Raw genomic sequence first — 16,061 nt, 5'->3', positions numbered from 1 at the left:
TTGATCCTCATATTCATCAATCAGTCTTCATCAATCAGTTTTCATCTTCCTCAATCATCATCAATCCATCAATCATCATCACCATCATCTTACCATTACTCTTGTCTCTGCTTCAAATTTTTTTCTCAGTTACTATTGTTACCTGTTTCCCTCCATCCTATTCCGTCCCCATGATATTTACTCTATTTTTTATGTTCTTTTACCCTATCCCTCCTCAAAAGTGTTTTGCTTCTGACTGCCCCCCTGTACTCTGATCTCCCTTCTTTCACCCCTACTACTTTCCTGCAGGGTTAGAGAGATCACTTGACCCAATTGACTGTGTATGTTATTCCCTCCTTGAGCCAACTCTGATAAGAGTAAGGTCTTTGAGCCAATTCTGATGAGTGTAAAGCTCATTCACTGCCCCACTCATCCCTCATCTCTCTCCCCACTCCATAAGCCCTTTCCTGCTTCTTTCATGTGAGATTTCACCCCATTCTACTCCTCTCCCCCTCTCCCAGTGCAATCCTCTCCCCCCTCAATTTTACTCTAAAGATGTCATCATGGGGCAGCTAGGTGACAGTGGACAAAGCATCCACCCTGGACCCAAGAAGACCTGGCCCAAATCCAGTATCTTTAGCAAGAAAAACCCAAATGGTGTCATTGAGAGTTGGACATGACTGAAATAACTGAAGAACAACAACTACCAATTAGGAAATGACTGAACAAATTATGGCATATGATTGTAATATAATACTATTGTATTGTAAGAAGTGATGAAGGGGTTGGTTTCAGAAAAACCTATGAATAACTGAGATAAGCTGGAAGAAAATGAAGTGAGCAGAACTAGAAGAACATTGTACATAGTAATAGCAATATTATAAATGATAATCAACTCTGAAAGACAACTTTGATGGCATTTCCAAATTCATGACAATTTCAAAGATCTCATTATAAGAAATATTATCTACCCCCAGAGAGAATTTATGAATTCAGTGTAGATTGAAGCATATTTTTTCACTTTTAAAATGTTTTCTTGCTTTTTTGTGGCAACATGGCTGATATGGAAATATTTTGTATAACTACATGGGTAAAATGAATTGATATTTTTTTCTCAATGGGTCCCTACCTAATGAGGGGTTGGAGGGAGGGAGAGAGTTTGAAACTGAAAATATTTTAAGTGAATGTTAAAAAATAACCATAAAGAAAAAAAGAAAATGAGTGAAAGATAAGCAAGTAATGCTTTTTGTATGCACATAAAGTTCCAGTTCATAATCTCCTGAGCTAATAGTACTTCTGAGTCTACAATCAATTAAAAGACTTTTCATGACCAGGAACCAGCTCCTTCCAAATATCCACATAAGCTTTTGGACTGGAACCAGGTAGGGGGATTGTCATCCATGCTACATGTGGAATACTTTTCCTTCCTTACTTGGAGTTCCTAGCTGCCTTTAAAGATCACCTCAAGTGTCCATCTCCTTCAAGAAGCCTTTCTTAATTCCCCCAGTTGCCTATGTCTCTCTTCCCTGGGACAGTGCATATTTTAAAATGTAATCTTATTTACTTATATGTGAACATTTTGTATCTCTCTAGTAGAATATAAGTTCCCTGAAGGCAGGGAAATATCTCCAGCACCTAACACAGTGCCTGACATATAATGCTGGATAATGTTTGAGTGGATGCAACAATTCTTTTCTCTTTACATTTTCTCTGATGCATAAAGCATTTAATTCAGACTGCTAAGAAAACTAATAGCTAGGTGGTACAGTGGATAAAGTACTGACTTTGAATCAGGAAGACTCATCTCTTTGAGTTCAAATCTGGCCTCAGACTCTTATTAGCCGTATAACTATGGGGAAGTAACTCCCTGTTGTCTTCAATTTCTTATCTGTAAAATGGGTTGGAGAAGGAAATGAAAAACCACTCCAGTACCCACCAAGAAAACTCTAAATGGGGTCACAAAGAGTAGGATATGACTGAAATGATTCAAGAACAAGATAACTTTTTCAGGCTTTTAATACACTCTCTGGCAGGTTCCAAACTGCATGGTGCCTTAGAAGGAGCACTGGACTTGGAGTCAGAAGACAAAACACATAGACATAGGAAGTGACCTACCAAAGAAGTAGGAGAAGAATGATGCAATGTTATAGAGGCCAAGGGGGAAGGGAGTTTCAGAGGAGGAGATTGGTTTACAGTGTCAAAATCTTCTTGAATAATTTCTTGACAATAGTTATTTCACTCATTATTCTTATTTAAATGAAGAACACAGAAATTTAGATCTATTAGCTCAGTGATCCTAATACATTTCTTTCTTTTTTCCATTTTTTTTGTGGGGGGGCAATGAGGGTTAAGTTACTTGCCCTGGGCTAATAAGTATCAAGTGTCTGAGGCCGGATTTGAACTCAGGTCCCCCTGAATCCAGGGCTGGTGCTTTATTCACTGCACCACCTAGCTGCCCCCCCCAATATATTTCTTGAGAGCTAAAGTGTTACAATGTTTCATTTTGAAACAATTTCTTTGGATCATGGTGAATGTCGGGAAAGGAGGGAGTGGAGATTATTAGAAATAACTAAACAGAAGCAAAGATGCAAAAAAACAATTGGAAAGGATATCTGAAGGTAATGTAAAATATTAGTTTTTCTTTTTTATTTTTGCAGGGCAATGGGGGTTAAGTGACTTGCCCAGGGTCACACAGCTAGTAAATGTCTGAGGTGGGGTTTGAACTCAGGTCCTCCTGAATCCAAGACTGGTGCCGTATCCATGGCACCACCTAGCTGCCCCAAGATTAGTTTTTGTTGTTGTTCTCTTTGTTTTGTTTTTTTGTGGGGCAATGGGGGTTAAGTGGCTTGCCCAGGGTCACGCAGCTAATAAGAGTTAAGTGTCTGAGGCTGGATTTGAACTCAGGTACTCCTGAATCCAGGGCCAGTGTTTTATCCACTGTGCTGCCCCCAGCTTAGTTTTTAATGTAGAAATTTTATAAGATAAAGTTATTTTGAAATATGATGCAACTAACTCCTCATCTGGGAAATGACTATGGTAGTGATAAGCTCTCTATTTCACAAGCTTTTTTGTTTGTTTGTCAAAAACCACCAAAGAGCTTCAACAAACCTGATTTCAGGAACCAAGATTACAATCAGCAATACATTGCATGGAACCTGACATTTTTTTTCCCTCCTAAATAGTTTCCTGCTCTGTTAGGTGTATAGGATGATGGAATCACAAAATTTAGAGCTGGAAGGATCATTAGAGGTCATGTAGTCCAATTCCTTTCTTTTACATCCACTCTAACAATAGTTCCTGGTCATAAACTAACGACAGCTAGGCATCTGGATTTTAAATGAAACCAAAGCAAAAGGAAATAGTACAGTAAACTCTACCTTGAGAGGCAGTAGATTTTATAAAGAGCCAGCTTTAGAAACAGAAAGACCTTAGTTTAACTTCTACCTCTGAGATGTACTTCTTGTGTGATGTTGGACAAGTTCCTTAAATTCCTGGTGCTTTGGGCAACTCTCTAAAACTGTAAATTTCAGAGAAATGCTCTTTTGCTTCATTAGAGGAGTTCCTCACAGAAAGCTCCCTGTTTTGATAAAGTTGCAGGTTCAGTTGAAGAAGCAGTCAAATAAAAAACAGGGCAGCTTGGTGATATATCCCATCTCCTATATCACCCTCTTCCTTTACAATCTCTTTTTTCCTTACAATGAATCCTTGCCCCCAGGAAATGACTTTTTGCTTTTAACCAGTTATTTTAGGTGTATAGTAATTTAAGTCCTCTGACCCCAGATTGTTGTGAAACAATGCTGGTTCTTATTCTTATTATTGTATTTTATTTCCTAGTGACACTAGAATAGACAAATAGTAGCCTAAAACTGGTTCTCATAAATTCTACCAGTTGAAGACAATTTGAGGTTTAATATGTCTGCTTTAGCAATCCAAATACCTTATATATTACTATATCATATCACATTTTATATATTAATATTATATAGTATCTCACTATGTTATATAATATAATTATATATCACACAATATATTGATATGTAATATATTACATATAATATATTAATACAATCTATCATTCATGTTGTTGTTGAGTTGTTTCAGTTGTACCCAACTCTTTGCAACCTCATTTGGGATTTTCTTGGCAAAGATACTGGAGTGGTTTGACATTTCATTCTTCGGCCCATTTCACAGATGAGGAAACTGAGATAGAAAGGGTTAAATGACTTCCTGAGGGTCACAGAGCCAGTAAGTATCTAAGGCCAATTGGGAACTCAGCAAGATGAGTTTTCCTGATTCCAAGCCCATTGGTCTATTCACTGTGTCACCTAAGTGTCCCTCATTTAAACCTCAGTGTTAATGACTTTAATCTGATCACTTTAGTTAAGTGGTGTGGTGCATAGATTCTTGGCTGTAATGTTAGCTCCTTTGCTCCCCAAAATACCACATCCCAAGCTTTCAGAGCTTGTAGAAGTTGCTAAATCTTGAGTTATCTTTAATGAGGCTTCATGATATTTGAATGGTTTCTTTTTAGCTGCTTGTAATATTTTCTCCTTGACCTGGGAGTTGTTAAATTTGGTTATAATACTCCTAGGAGTTTTCATTTTGGAATCTCTTTCAGGTAGATTCTTTCAATTTCTCTTTTACCCTCAGATTTATTTTCCAGGTCAGTTGTTTTTCTAATGAAATATTTCACATTTTCTTCTATTTTTCCCATCCTTTAGATCTTATCTGATTGATATCCTATGGAGTCACTAGCTTCAACTTACCCAATTCTAATTTTTAAGGAATTATTTTCTTCAGTGAGCTTTTATACCTCCCCCTCCCCAATTTGGCCAATTTTACTTTTTAAGGAGTTTTTTTTTCCTTTTCTTCAGTGAATTTTTGTGTATCTTTTTCCATTTGGGCAATTTTACTTTTGAAGGAGTTATTCTCATCAGTGGAATTTTGTGCCTCTTTTATCATTTGGCCTATTATGTTTTTTCAGGTATTGTTTTCTTTGGCTTTTGTGTTTGTGTGTGTGTTGTGTGTGTGTGCCTCCTTTTCCAAGCTGTTGACTCTTTTTTCATGATTTTCTTGCATCACTCTCATTTCTTTTATCAATTTTCCCTCTATTTTTCTTATTGGATTAAAAAAATCCTTATTTGGGATCTTCCAGGAACTCCTTTTGGGCCTGAGACCAATTTACATTTTTCTTTGAGGCTTTGGATGTAGTAATTTTGACATTTTTGTCTTCTGAGTTTGTATTTTGATCTTTCCTATAACCACAGTAAATTTCTATGGTCAGATTCTTTTTGGGTTGTTTGCTCATTTTCCTAGACTATTTCTTGACTTTTGCTTTATGTTAAATGGACTTTGCTCCTAGGGTGGAGAGAGCACTGTCTCAAAATATGTTTTTTGTGCTGCTGTTTTCAGAGTTAGTTCATGAGGTCTCTAAGTTTTCAGATCTTCCAAGGTAGTAAGGAGACATGTGTTTACTATTCTCTTGGCCTATGCTCTGGTCTGTGAGTGACCATAAGCACTCCTTTTGACCCTGGAAGTGTGATTAGGGTCCACATTCCCTTGTGGCTACAAGCTCTGGTGTTCTAGTGCTCCTCCTTATCCTGGGACAGTTACCCAGGACTGTGACCCAGATCTATGTATGGGCAATGTAGCAGAATTCTACACCTAGTGCCTGCAAAGACATTCTTATGATTTTTCTTTTTGCGTATGTGTGTGTGTGTGTGATTTCAAATAAACATTTAATGTAAAAACAAAGGTCCATTTCAAAAACTGAACTTCCTCCCCCCATTTTTAAACACATCTACTGTACCAATTCAAATGCTGACCAGCTTACACAATTTCTCCAAAATCTCTTATCAAGGGTACATATAGGAAAGGCATCTTTTTATAAATAGAAACAAAGGGAATTTTCCAGCTTTTATTATAAGATGACATAAAAAGTTTACTCAACAGAAGTAATTTTATTACTATTTGGGGGGATCACCAACTTTTGTGCAAACAATGCTAGCCTTCTTTTAAGCATTAAGAGCATAACTGCTTAAGAAATGACATAAGCAATAATTGTAGACCTACATTTCCCCTAAAATAATCTATTTTTTTTACATATATGCACAGCTTTAGCAAATTAAAGCCAGGGAGAAATGCTTGAGATCCACTATCCGGAGGCATAATTTGAGTGAATAAGAACTCATCACTGGAGAGCTGAAAACTCAAGGAGTCTGTAATGAAAGTTGCAGTTTCACTCTTTCCTATCAGATTCAGTTATACTTTTTCAGAAGTTAAGCTAGTACCTCCCTTTTTAGGAAGATCTTGAGTTTTTCACCTTTGATTTTTTTTTTTTTTAGCGAGGCAATTGGGGTTAAGTGACTTGCCCAGGGTCACACAGCTAGTAAGTGTTAAGTGTCTGAGGCTGGATTTGAACTCAGGTACTCCCAGTGCTCTATCCACTGCGCCACCTAGCTGCCCCAGAGTTTTTCACCTTTGATAACATGATAGTCTGGTAAGACTGAGTTGTTTGGTTTTGTTTCTGGCAGTGTGTTTTTATATGGATAATTTCAATGCATTGCTCACCCACTGTATTCTTTTACACTTGAACATTTGGCTATCTTTCTTTTAAAATTAACTATACATTGAAAATTCAGGCACCCACATCTTCTCATTAGCGTTGTATCATAGCATACTTAATGAAGAATTTTCAGATGCTTATTTGATCAAGGGGAAAGAACTCCCTTTGAGGCTGGGCAAAGAAGTTGTTCCCCATGAGAGTGTGCTACTCCAGCAGGACCCTCACTCCATACAAGCTCACCTAAACAGTCCTGAACAGTTTCACCCTTTAGTTGCACACATTTACAGTTGAATTTTCTCTAGTGGGAAACTGATTCACTACTGGCACAATGAGTTTTTATTCCAACTCCAAGCACTGTAGTTGAGAGACATCACCTCAATATTTTATTATCCTTAAAATACTGCACTTTCATATTCTTTATTTATAAAGGAACAATGCTGCTGTAAATATAGGTATTTAAAATTTTTTATTTCATTCCTCCATCATCAGATGCAGTTCCCTATTTTGTTTAGTGAAGTGATATATAAGCTTTCTAATGGTGTCTTCAGAAATTTATAAAATGTAAACACTGATTTGATCGGTCTTTAAGATGTATTTAACTGTGAGACTATTTAACTAATGGTGTGGATGTGATTTATCATCCACTATTAAATTGTCTAACCTCCTTATCATCTGTGGGCTGAGATCTCCAGAAGCCATAGCCATTGCTGATTCAGTTAACTCCAAGCATACTGCTAGTTTGATGGGACTTGGCCTATGCTGCTGCAGCATGTGCTAGACTGTGTTCCATTCTGACCCTAGTGCAATATACCTTCCCTGCTGATCTTATAAGTTGTTCTGTGCTGGGAAATTATTTCCCCATGTTCTTTTGTTGGTTCTACTGCGTCAGAATTCATTTTGAGGCATTATTTAAATTTGTTGGGAGGGAAATTTAGGAGAGCTCAGGAAGGTCCTTGACTTTTCTCCACCATTTTGTCTCTGCCCTTCCTCTCACTACTTTTAAAAGCTGATATTAGTTAGCAAAGCACTTTTTATACATTATCCCATTTGATCCTCATAACAACATTAGGGGTAGGGGAGGGTTCAGTGTTGTACATCTTACTTGGTACAGCAATAATTTGCATATGGTTTCATTTTTGTGGCAGTAATTGGCACATGTATATGTTCTACAACTAGTGTTCTGGGGAATGGCTAATCTTGAACTGTTTTCTCCACTTTAAGTTAGTTCTCTGGACTTCTGTGCTTCACTGATCTCTTGTGTTTTTAATTCTGTGTTTTAAAATTGAATATTAACTCCTCCTAGGAAATGTGCAAAAGTTATAATTGTTAAAAATAATTTTTCAATGACTATTAGATATATTGTAGGAACTGTTGCTGTGGGGGAATACAAGTATTTCAAGGCTTATTAAATCCCATAGTAAAATAGAATTAGTTGCATTAAAGCAAGAAAATAAGCAAAGTCCTTCATATGGACCTGGAAATTAGAATTAATATAGATTTACCTACAGTGTGGCATAGGCTTCTTTATTTTTTCAAATAAGCAATATAAATTTATATAAATTGAGTAACAAAAATTATATATCATAATAGTTTCTAAACAGTATATTATAATTAATAATTATAATTATGGATGCTCAGCAAAGTCCTAACAAAATTTAATTAGCAATTCTTGGTCCTGTTGGATTTGAAGGACACCTCCAGTATCCCTATAGACATTCATAATACCTCAGCTTGAAAGGCCATAGGTTTTTCATATTCCCATGTAAGGTTCACTGCAGGATCTGGCTCAGTCTAGCTAGGGTCTTCTGGTTCCTTCAGGGTTCCAGGGGGTGATTCTGGAGAGTGGGGGTTATCTATTTTCCCTACTGCTAGGTTCTTGAGCCTCCATTAGCTATGTCCTTCTCATTTGTGTAGGTCAGTTATTAATTCCTTAGTTCTGTTTAATCACTTAATATCCATTGTTCTTCAGTCCATTAGCTTGTACAAAAGGAAATTTACTTCAAAGATGTGTAAATTTGTAAAAACAAATATATAAATGTTTCCTTCAGCACCTTTGGGAGAATAGGCTTTTTAAGTTATAAAACCAATAAAAAAACTAAACAAAAACAACTGCTAACTGTTGCTATGAAGAAAAACCAAACCATTTGCTATGGGCAAAATGATGCAAAGACTTAGGTACTGAAGACAGGAAAAAGGTAATTTTACTGGTGAAATTCACTTTTTCATTCAAAGATATAGCAAAATTATTATCAGAAGAAGTCTATGTGAGCCTGCAAGATCTTGGCATCTTCACCCAGGGCTATTTCTTGGAGCTGTGATGAAAGGGAGCAAAGGAAGGAAAGTCCTTTTTCTTGTTTCAGTTTCTGGCACCCATGTTGTGAAGGAATTGTGATTTCCACCTTCTGAAAAAGTAGATGAGTAGCTGAAAAGAACACAGCAGAAAAGAGAGTCAAAAAAAAAAAAAAGAGAGAGAAGCGACTGGCTCAGCCTCACCAGTTTTTAAAGAGCTGGCTACCAATCAAAAGTGGTTCCCCTACCATCCTAGCTGGAGATGCCCTCCTAGGCAATCTGGGCATATTCCAAAGGCTCCTCTAGGAAGGCTCCATGTTATTCAAACTGGGCATGACAAGACAAAGCCAAATTATACCAGTAAACACAACTGGACCTGAATTACTCAAATTCCCAGGTGGAGATAAACTACTACAAGACCACTTTGCAGGGCTGGGAAATGGCTGTTGTGTGACACAGGAATTTGGCTGTCTTCTATAAGATACAAACCCAGAAAGAGCATGGATTGCATTGAGTTTGCAAGTAAGTCATCCCCAAGTTTGAGTAAATCTCCTTGTATGACTCAATATTGCTGAATCAGTCCTGATCATCTGACCTTGGCAGGAGTGGAGGAGAGATCTCAAAGTCCCCCAACTCCCCTTCACTCCCACTAAAGATTCCATGTGCCAGCTATATTGTCCTCTCCCCTCACTTTCTCTCCTCTCTTGTCTTTTTCCAGTGGTTTTTTTTTTTTTTGAGCACTTAGCTGATAAGTGTTTATCCATTCAGATCCTATGTTCCACAGACACTAAGGATACTGTAAACAGAAGAGCAGATGAAGCTATGTTTAGGTACTGACAAGGTACCAGAATACTTCTTCTTTATCAGGATACAAAACGGATCTCAAAAGTTGTACCCCACCCAACTAGTAGTAATTGTTTGTTGTCAAATGAGTTCTAGGGTATTAACTATAAACTGAGTATAGTAATAGTCTATTCCCTATTTCACAGTGTGGTTGCGAAAATCCAATAGGATAATGTACATTGAGCATTTTGTAAATTGTAAAATGATCTGTGGAGTTCAAGTCTTCTTATTAGATGAGGAAAACAAAACTGAAAGAATGTCAAGACCCAGTCTGTGGCAAAGGCAAAACTAGATTGGGTATAATGCTCTATCACAGTATTGCCATGCTTTTATTTCATATTTTTAAAAGTTTTGTTGATATGTTTTATTTTTACATTAGAAACATTTCCAGATTATTCTTTCCATGTGTTTACTTTGTAACAAAGTAAAACTAACAATATAGTCACCTCATCTGAAAGTGCATTGCAGAGTTGTACTCGTAGTACCCTATACCCCAACCTTTCTATTTTAAAAGGTTGTTTTTTTGGGGGGGGGCAATGAGAGTTAAGTGACTTGCCCAGGGTCACATAGCTAGTAAGTGTCAAGTGAATGAGGTCAGATTTAAACTCAGGTCCTCCTGAATCCAGGGCTGGTGGTTTATCCACTGTGCCACCTAGGTGCTCCCAAAAGTTTTTTTTTTTTTTTAATGAACATAAATGTATTTTTTCTTTCATTTCCCAGTCCACTGAAAAAAGGAGAAAGGAAAAACACATGCCTTGTACCACATATGCATAGTTAAGCAAAACAATTTTCCTCATTGGTTGTATGTAGATGGTCACAGAGAATTATTGAGGTGTATAAAAATCAATGGAAGATACTGAAGCTTCAAAATGAAATGGAATTCTATATAATTTTTACTGATGTAAGATAAATGTTTACAGTCTTTAAAAAGGACTAGGATCAAATGGGTAAAAATAACAAGATGAAATAAAGTTGGTATAGTTGTTGAAGAGTTACACTATTGTTTTGATGGTAGAATTGCAGATTTGAATCTTTTTAGAAACTAATCTGGCAATAAATAGTTACAAAAATAATCATTACTAAAAATTGTTAGTTACAAAAATAATTATGTCCTTTGACCCCAGAATTTTGTGGTTAAGAATAACCCTGAAAGTGTTATTATTTAAAAATTTTGTTTAACCAATCGAAGAATTTTTAAAAAATGAAAAAAACCCTAAAAAACACATAGACATAGTCCTGAAAAATACATTTCTCCTTTGTCCATGTCCAAAAATGAATGTCTCATTCTGTGAGTCCAATACCTCTTTGGCAGGAGGTGGGTTGAGGTATTTCTTCTTCAATCTCCTGGTGTCAAAGTTTATTACCGTGCCAATCAGAGTTCTAAAATTTTTCAAAGTTGTTTTTCTCTATAATGTTATCATTATAGAAATTGTTCTCCTAATTCTGCTCATTTCATTCTATATAATTTTAGAGAAATCTTTCCAGTTTCTTTTAAAATTATTCATTTCATCATTTAGCAAAATACTCTTTCATTCCATTCATATACCACAATTTGTTTAGGTATTCTCTCATAGGAAAATATCCTCTTAGTTTCTAGGTTAGGGCTAGTATGTTTGTTTGTTTTTAGTTTTTTTGGCCAGGCAATGAGGGCCAAGTGACCTGCCCAGGGTTACACAGCCAGCAAGTGTCAAGTGTCTGAGGCCGGGCCTGAACTCAGGTCCTCCTGAATCCAGGGCCAGAGCTCTATCCACTGCACCACCTAGCTGCCCCTCGGTTAGGGCTAGTATGAAAAGAGCTGTTCCAAATATTTTTGCATGTATTTTTTTTATTCTTTGTGTATATAGATTTGGTAGTGGTATAGCTGTGTTAAAGGACATACACAGTTTGGGGGCCATACTTCCAAATTGCTTTCCAGAATGACTGGGCAAATACATGTCTCTGCCAATAGTGCACAGGTGTGTCTGGAAAAATACATACATAGATACACACACAAACACATACACACATATTAAACTTCAAAGATATTCATAGAAGCATTAAAAGAAATCACCAAAAAAATTAGAAACCACCTAAATATCTAACAATAGGAAAATAAATGGTTGACCACTGTTGTAATACTATAAAGCAATTAAGGTTAATAGGAGTTATACAAAGAAATCTCAGGAGATGTATATGTAATAATGTGAATTTATCATCTATATGTAATGTAGGGGAAAAAAGAACCAAGAAGAATATAGACCGCATTAGCTATGATCACCTAAGAGGAAAAGTGAATACAAATGAATGAACAAAATAGTTATGATGAAGAATTAAAAGGAATAATTTAAAATTGTTAGGATACTTTTTACACTAAAATTAAGTATAAATCAATATGAAGCTAGTTTTATTGGTTGCACTGACATTTTGTTCTTAGTCTTTTAATGAAACAATTTTTAAAAGGAATAAGAGGCAATAAGAAATGAATAATAAGAAGTTCTGTATATCAGTGTCAAACTCAGGAGAAATGAGGCCACTAAAGCATATACAAACATCCCAGCAGGCTGCATATGGAGTTAATAAAACCACGTTAACATTACCTATTTTTATTGTATTTTTAACATTTTAAAAACATTTCCCAATTATATTTTAATCTGGTTCAGACCAAATGTGGGAGTAGCCCCCCTGTTTGACACCTCTGTTGTACATTATTCAGACCACAAGTGTCAAATGTGGGACTGAGCCACATGAGGCCCACAACACTCCTAAGTGAGATCCATTCCAGATTAAAATGTAATTAGGAAATGTTTAAGAAAACAAATAATACAATAGAACATAGGTCATGTTAACATGTTGTTTTCCAAATTTAGGGTTTAGAAGGCCCAGGTTCTATTTGAATTTGACACCACTGATTCAGGCAACTTAGTTAAGAGAACCTTGACTTTGCAGAGTATTATACTTGTTGATTGTAAATGATACAAAAGAAAAAAATCACCCTTGGTGTTTCTCTCAAGAAATTAAAAATTAATCTTTCTTCTAATATCTTGAGTAGTATTAATTATGCATAAATTAACAAGTACTTTCCAAAATGAGCATAAAGGCCATTTTTGGATTCAGAAAGACATACATCTTTATGTAATTTCAGAGTTTAATGTGCTTAAGTTTCACAAGACTTTGGCATATTTCTTCATGGTTTTGGCTTTATGCCCAGCTCTGAGTTTCCTGTTCATATTTCTCAAAATATGTCATTCCTTGGGGATTCAAGTCTGAACAGGCTCTGAGTAACTATAAGGGTATTAGTGAAAGACCACTTTCTCCTTAATTTTAGCCTTGAAGCAGGCTGTGGACAATCTGAAAAGAAAGAGGTTGTTTAATAATATGCCACCCTTTTAGGCTATAGAACAAAATTGAAAGATTTTTAGGGGAAAAAAAAAACTTGAAACAGGCTCCAAGGCTACACCAGTTCCCCTCTCTCAGTCTTTGCAATGTTCCTTTTCTTTTAACGTCGGCTTCAAGTAAACAGTTTTTATTCTGAAGAAATCCAAGAGTGTTGTCTTTCCGAGAGAAAAGCTGGGATGAGACTGAAGAGTTCCTAAATATATTGCTATCAAGGATATCTAGGGTAAGATAACTCATCATACATGCAGGGCTTTGGTCCAAAGTTTTTTCTTTTTCTCATGACTTTATTTTACCTATTTTTAAAAAATAAGTTCTACTTTGGACAGATGTCTGTAAAACATTTCAAACATTTTTCTAAAAAAAGAGGGCCCTGCAACTCATTCCTTGGAAGCAGGGATGTAGGGTTAGTTTGTGCATTAGGATATAAGTGGAAAATTCAGATCCATATTATGTATATATATCCATATATATGTATAAATATTTGTGCCATATTCAAAGAAAGATGTATAAGGATCAAAGGATGATAGATTTAAGTGTGGAAGAGACCTCAGAGGTCTCTCTGACCATCTTCCTTTATAGAGATGAGGAAACTGAGGTTCAGGTAAGCTAAATGATTTGCCCAAGGTCATAAAGGGAATAAGAGTCATAGGTGGAATTTGAATTCAGGTCCTGTAGTTATAGAACCAGTGTTCTTTCCACTATACCTGCGGATATCTGTTTTTGTACTAGGTAATATGCAAAATAATCTTGTAAATTATATAAGAAACAGATTGTCTCAACTGTGGGACTGATGTCATCACTTTTTCTATCTGACTGTTTGTCTACACAGAGTCAGAAAGATTCATCTTCTTTAGTTCAAATCTGGCCTCAGATACTTACTAGCTCTGTGACCCCTGGGCAAGCCATTTAATCCTGTTTGTCTCAGTTTCCTCATCTGTAAAAAGAGCTGGAGAAGGAAATGGCAAACCACATCTTTGCCAAGAAAACCCCCAAATGGGGTCACAAAGAGTTAGAAATGACTCAAAAACAACTGAACAACAAAAATTCTTTAGTGCAGTTAATGAGTGCAATTAAAGCTTAAAATTACACTTGTATATGTTGCACATCTGTATTGATATAGAAATATATAGATATAAATCACTGAATTTTATAAATATGATCTATCTATCATCTATCTATCTATCTTTCATATATCTATCTATGGCTGTGATTTCTACGCATTTCCCCGTATATAAATTCTCCCTTTGATAGAGATTAACAACTTGTCTATAAATTATAGTATGAGAGTTGCCTGGGTCACTGAGAGGATAAATGATTTTTAGTGTTAATACAGCTAGTATACATAAGAGGAACTTAAGTTTTCCTACCACATTACTTTAAGTTAATCACTAAGGTTGACAAGGTGAATGAAGAATGATATAGCCAAACTCCTTTATTATCCTGTTGCTGGATGACAGGAAAAGACTCATCGTTTCAGTTGTTAACAATGAGCTTATATATATAAAGCTGTTATACATATAAAGTTGAATTACAATTTAACTCAAATATGGCCATATCAGATATCAGCAAACATTTTTTGAACTATATTATAAGTAGACTTTATTGTGATTGCAAAAAATTCAGGTAATATAAAGTGTTCCACAGGGACATGAAAGATAATTTGTTAAAACATGAGCATATTTTTCTTATTTTCAAAAGTGATGCATCTAGAATTAGAGTATCTGAGAATGTTAAGCATGGGAGGGTTTTCCAGAAATGCAGCCAACTCATGTTTCAGAGAAAGAAAATGAGGTCCAGAAATGTTATGTCAATTTACCAAGGCCATACAGTCACAGAATCAGAACCAGAACCGATGTCTTCTGATTCTCATCCAAGTTCTCTTTCCTAGAGTAATTCCCATTTGTAAGTAATATTCTTCACTACTCAGGTTCAGTGTTTCTTTTGACTATCCTTAATTCTGTTCTTATCATTGTGTCTAAGCATAGGAAGAAAAATGAGGAAATAAAACCAAAAATTAAAGAACAGAGAAAAAGAACTGTGAAGGGAAGATGTTAAGGGGTGAGGAATTCTTAATTCAAGTCAATTCAACAAATTCTTACTAGGAGTGTGATGGGATGGTTGCTTTGAGGAACTATGTAAGAAATGATCCTGATCCTCATGAAGTTATGAACTTTTATTGGGCAAAAGATATTCACACATGAAATAATTAATGGATGAAACTATAGGACCTATGATGATAATGATAATTATGATATTATAATTATTTAAAACCCTTATATAGACACTACCTCTTCATGCACTCCAAATACTATACAAACAAAAAGCCTCAACAATTCCATAGAAATTTCATGGTGATTTCTTAGACTTCATGAGTCTGTCCCCTTGCCTTTCCATTGTTCCCCAAGGTCCTTGAGGCCCAACTATTTTTTCCTGCCAGAACCCAAATATCACCTGGCCTTTCCACTTGTCATGAACTGAGATCTCCTTTATGTGTTATCTCTCCCAATCGGGATATTAACTCTCTGAGATTATGGATTATCTTACTTTTCTGTCCATTAAAGGAGATAGAGATTTCAAGAGGTGGAGGTGAAGAAGGTGAATATTCCAGGCATGGATGTAGGAGTGTTGTGTCTGAGGCACAGTAAGGAGGCCAGTTTAGCAGAATTGTAGAGTGAGAGAAGGAGATAAATAAAATATGACTGGAAAGATAGATTGGAGTCAGATTATGAAGGGCTTTAAAGGCCAAAAAGTAGAGTTTATATTTAATACTATAGGCAGTAGAAGGACATTGGAATTTCTTGAGTAGGTGAGTGACATGGTCAGACCTGCAGTGTAGAAAATCACTATGGCAGCTACATGGAGGATGACAGAAGGGACCTGAGGCAGGAAGACCACAGTTAGAATGCTATTGCAAAAATTAAGGTCTTTGAGCCTATTCTGATAAGTGTAAAGTTCATTTACTGCCCTGCTTTCCCCCCATCTCTTCCCCCCTCTACATGATCCCTTTCCT

Source organism: Dromiciops gliroides, chromosome 3, assembly GCF_019393635.1.
Source record: "Dromiciops gliroides isolate mDroGli1 chromosome 3, mDroGli1.pri, whole genome shotgun sequence".
NCBI classification, from domain to species: Eukaryota; Metazoa; Chordata; class Mammalia; order Microbiotheria; family Microbiotheriidae; genus Dromiciops; species Dromiciops gliroides.
This window is presented reverse-complemented; position numbering follows the sequence as displayed.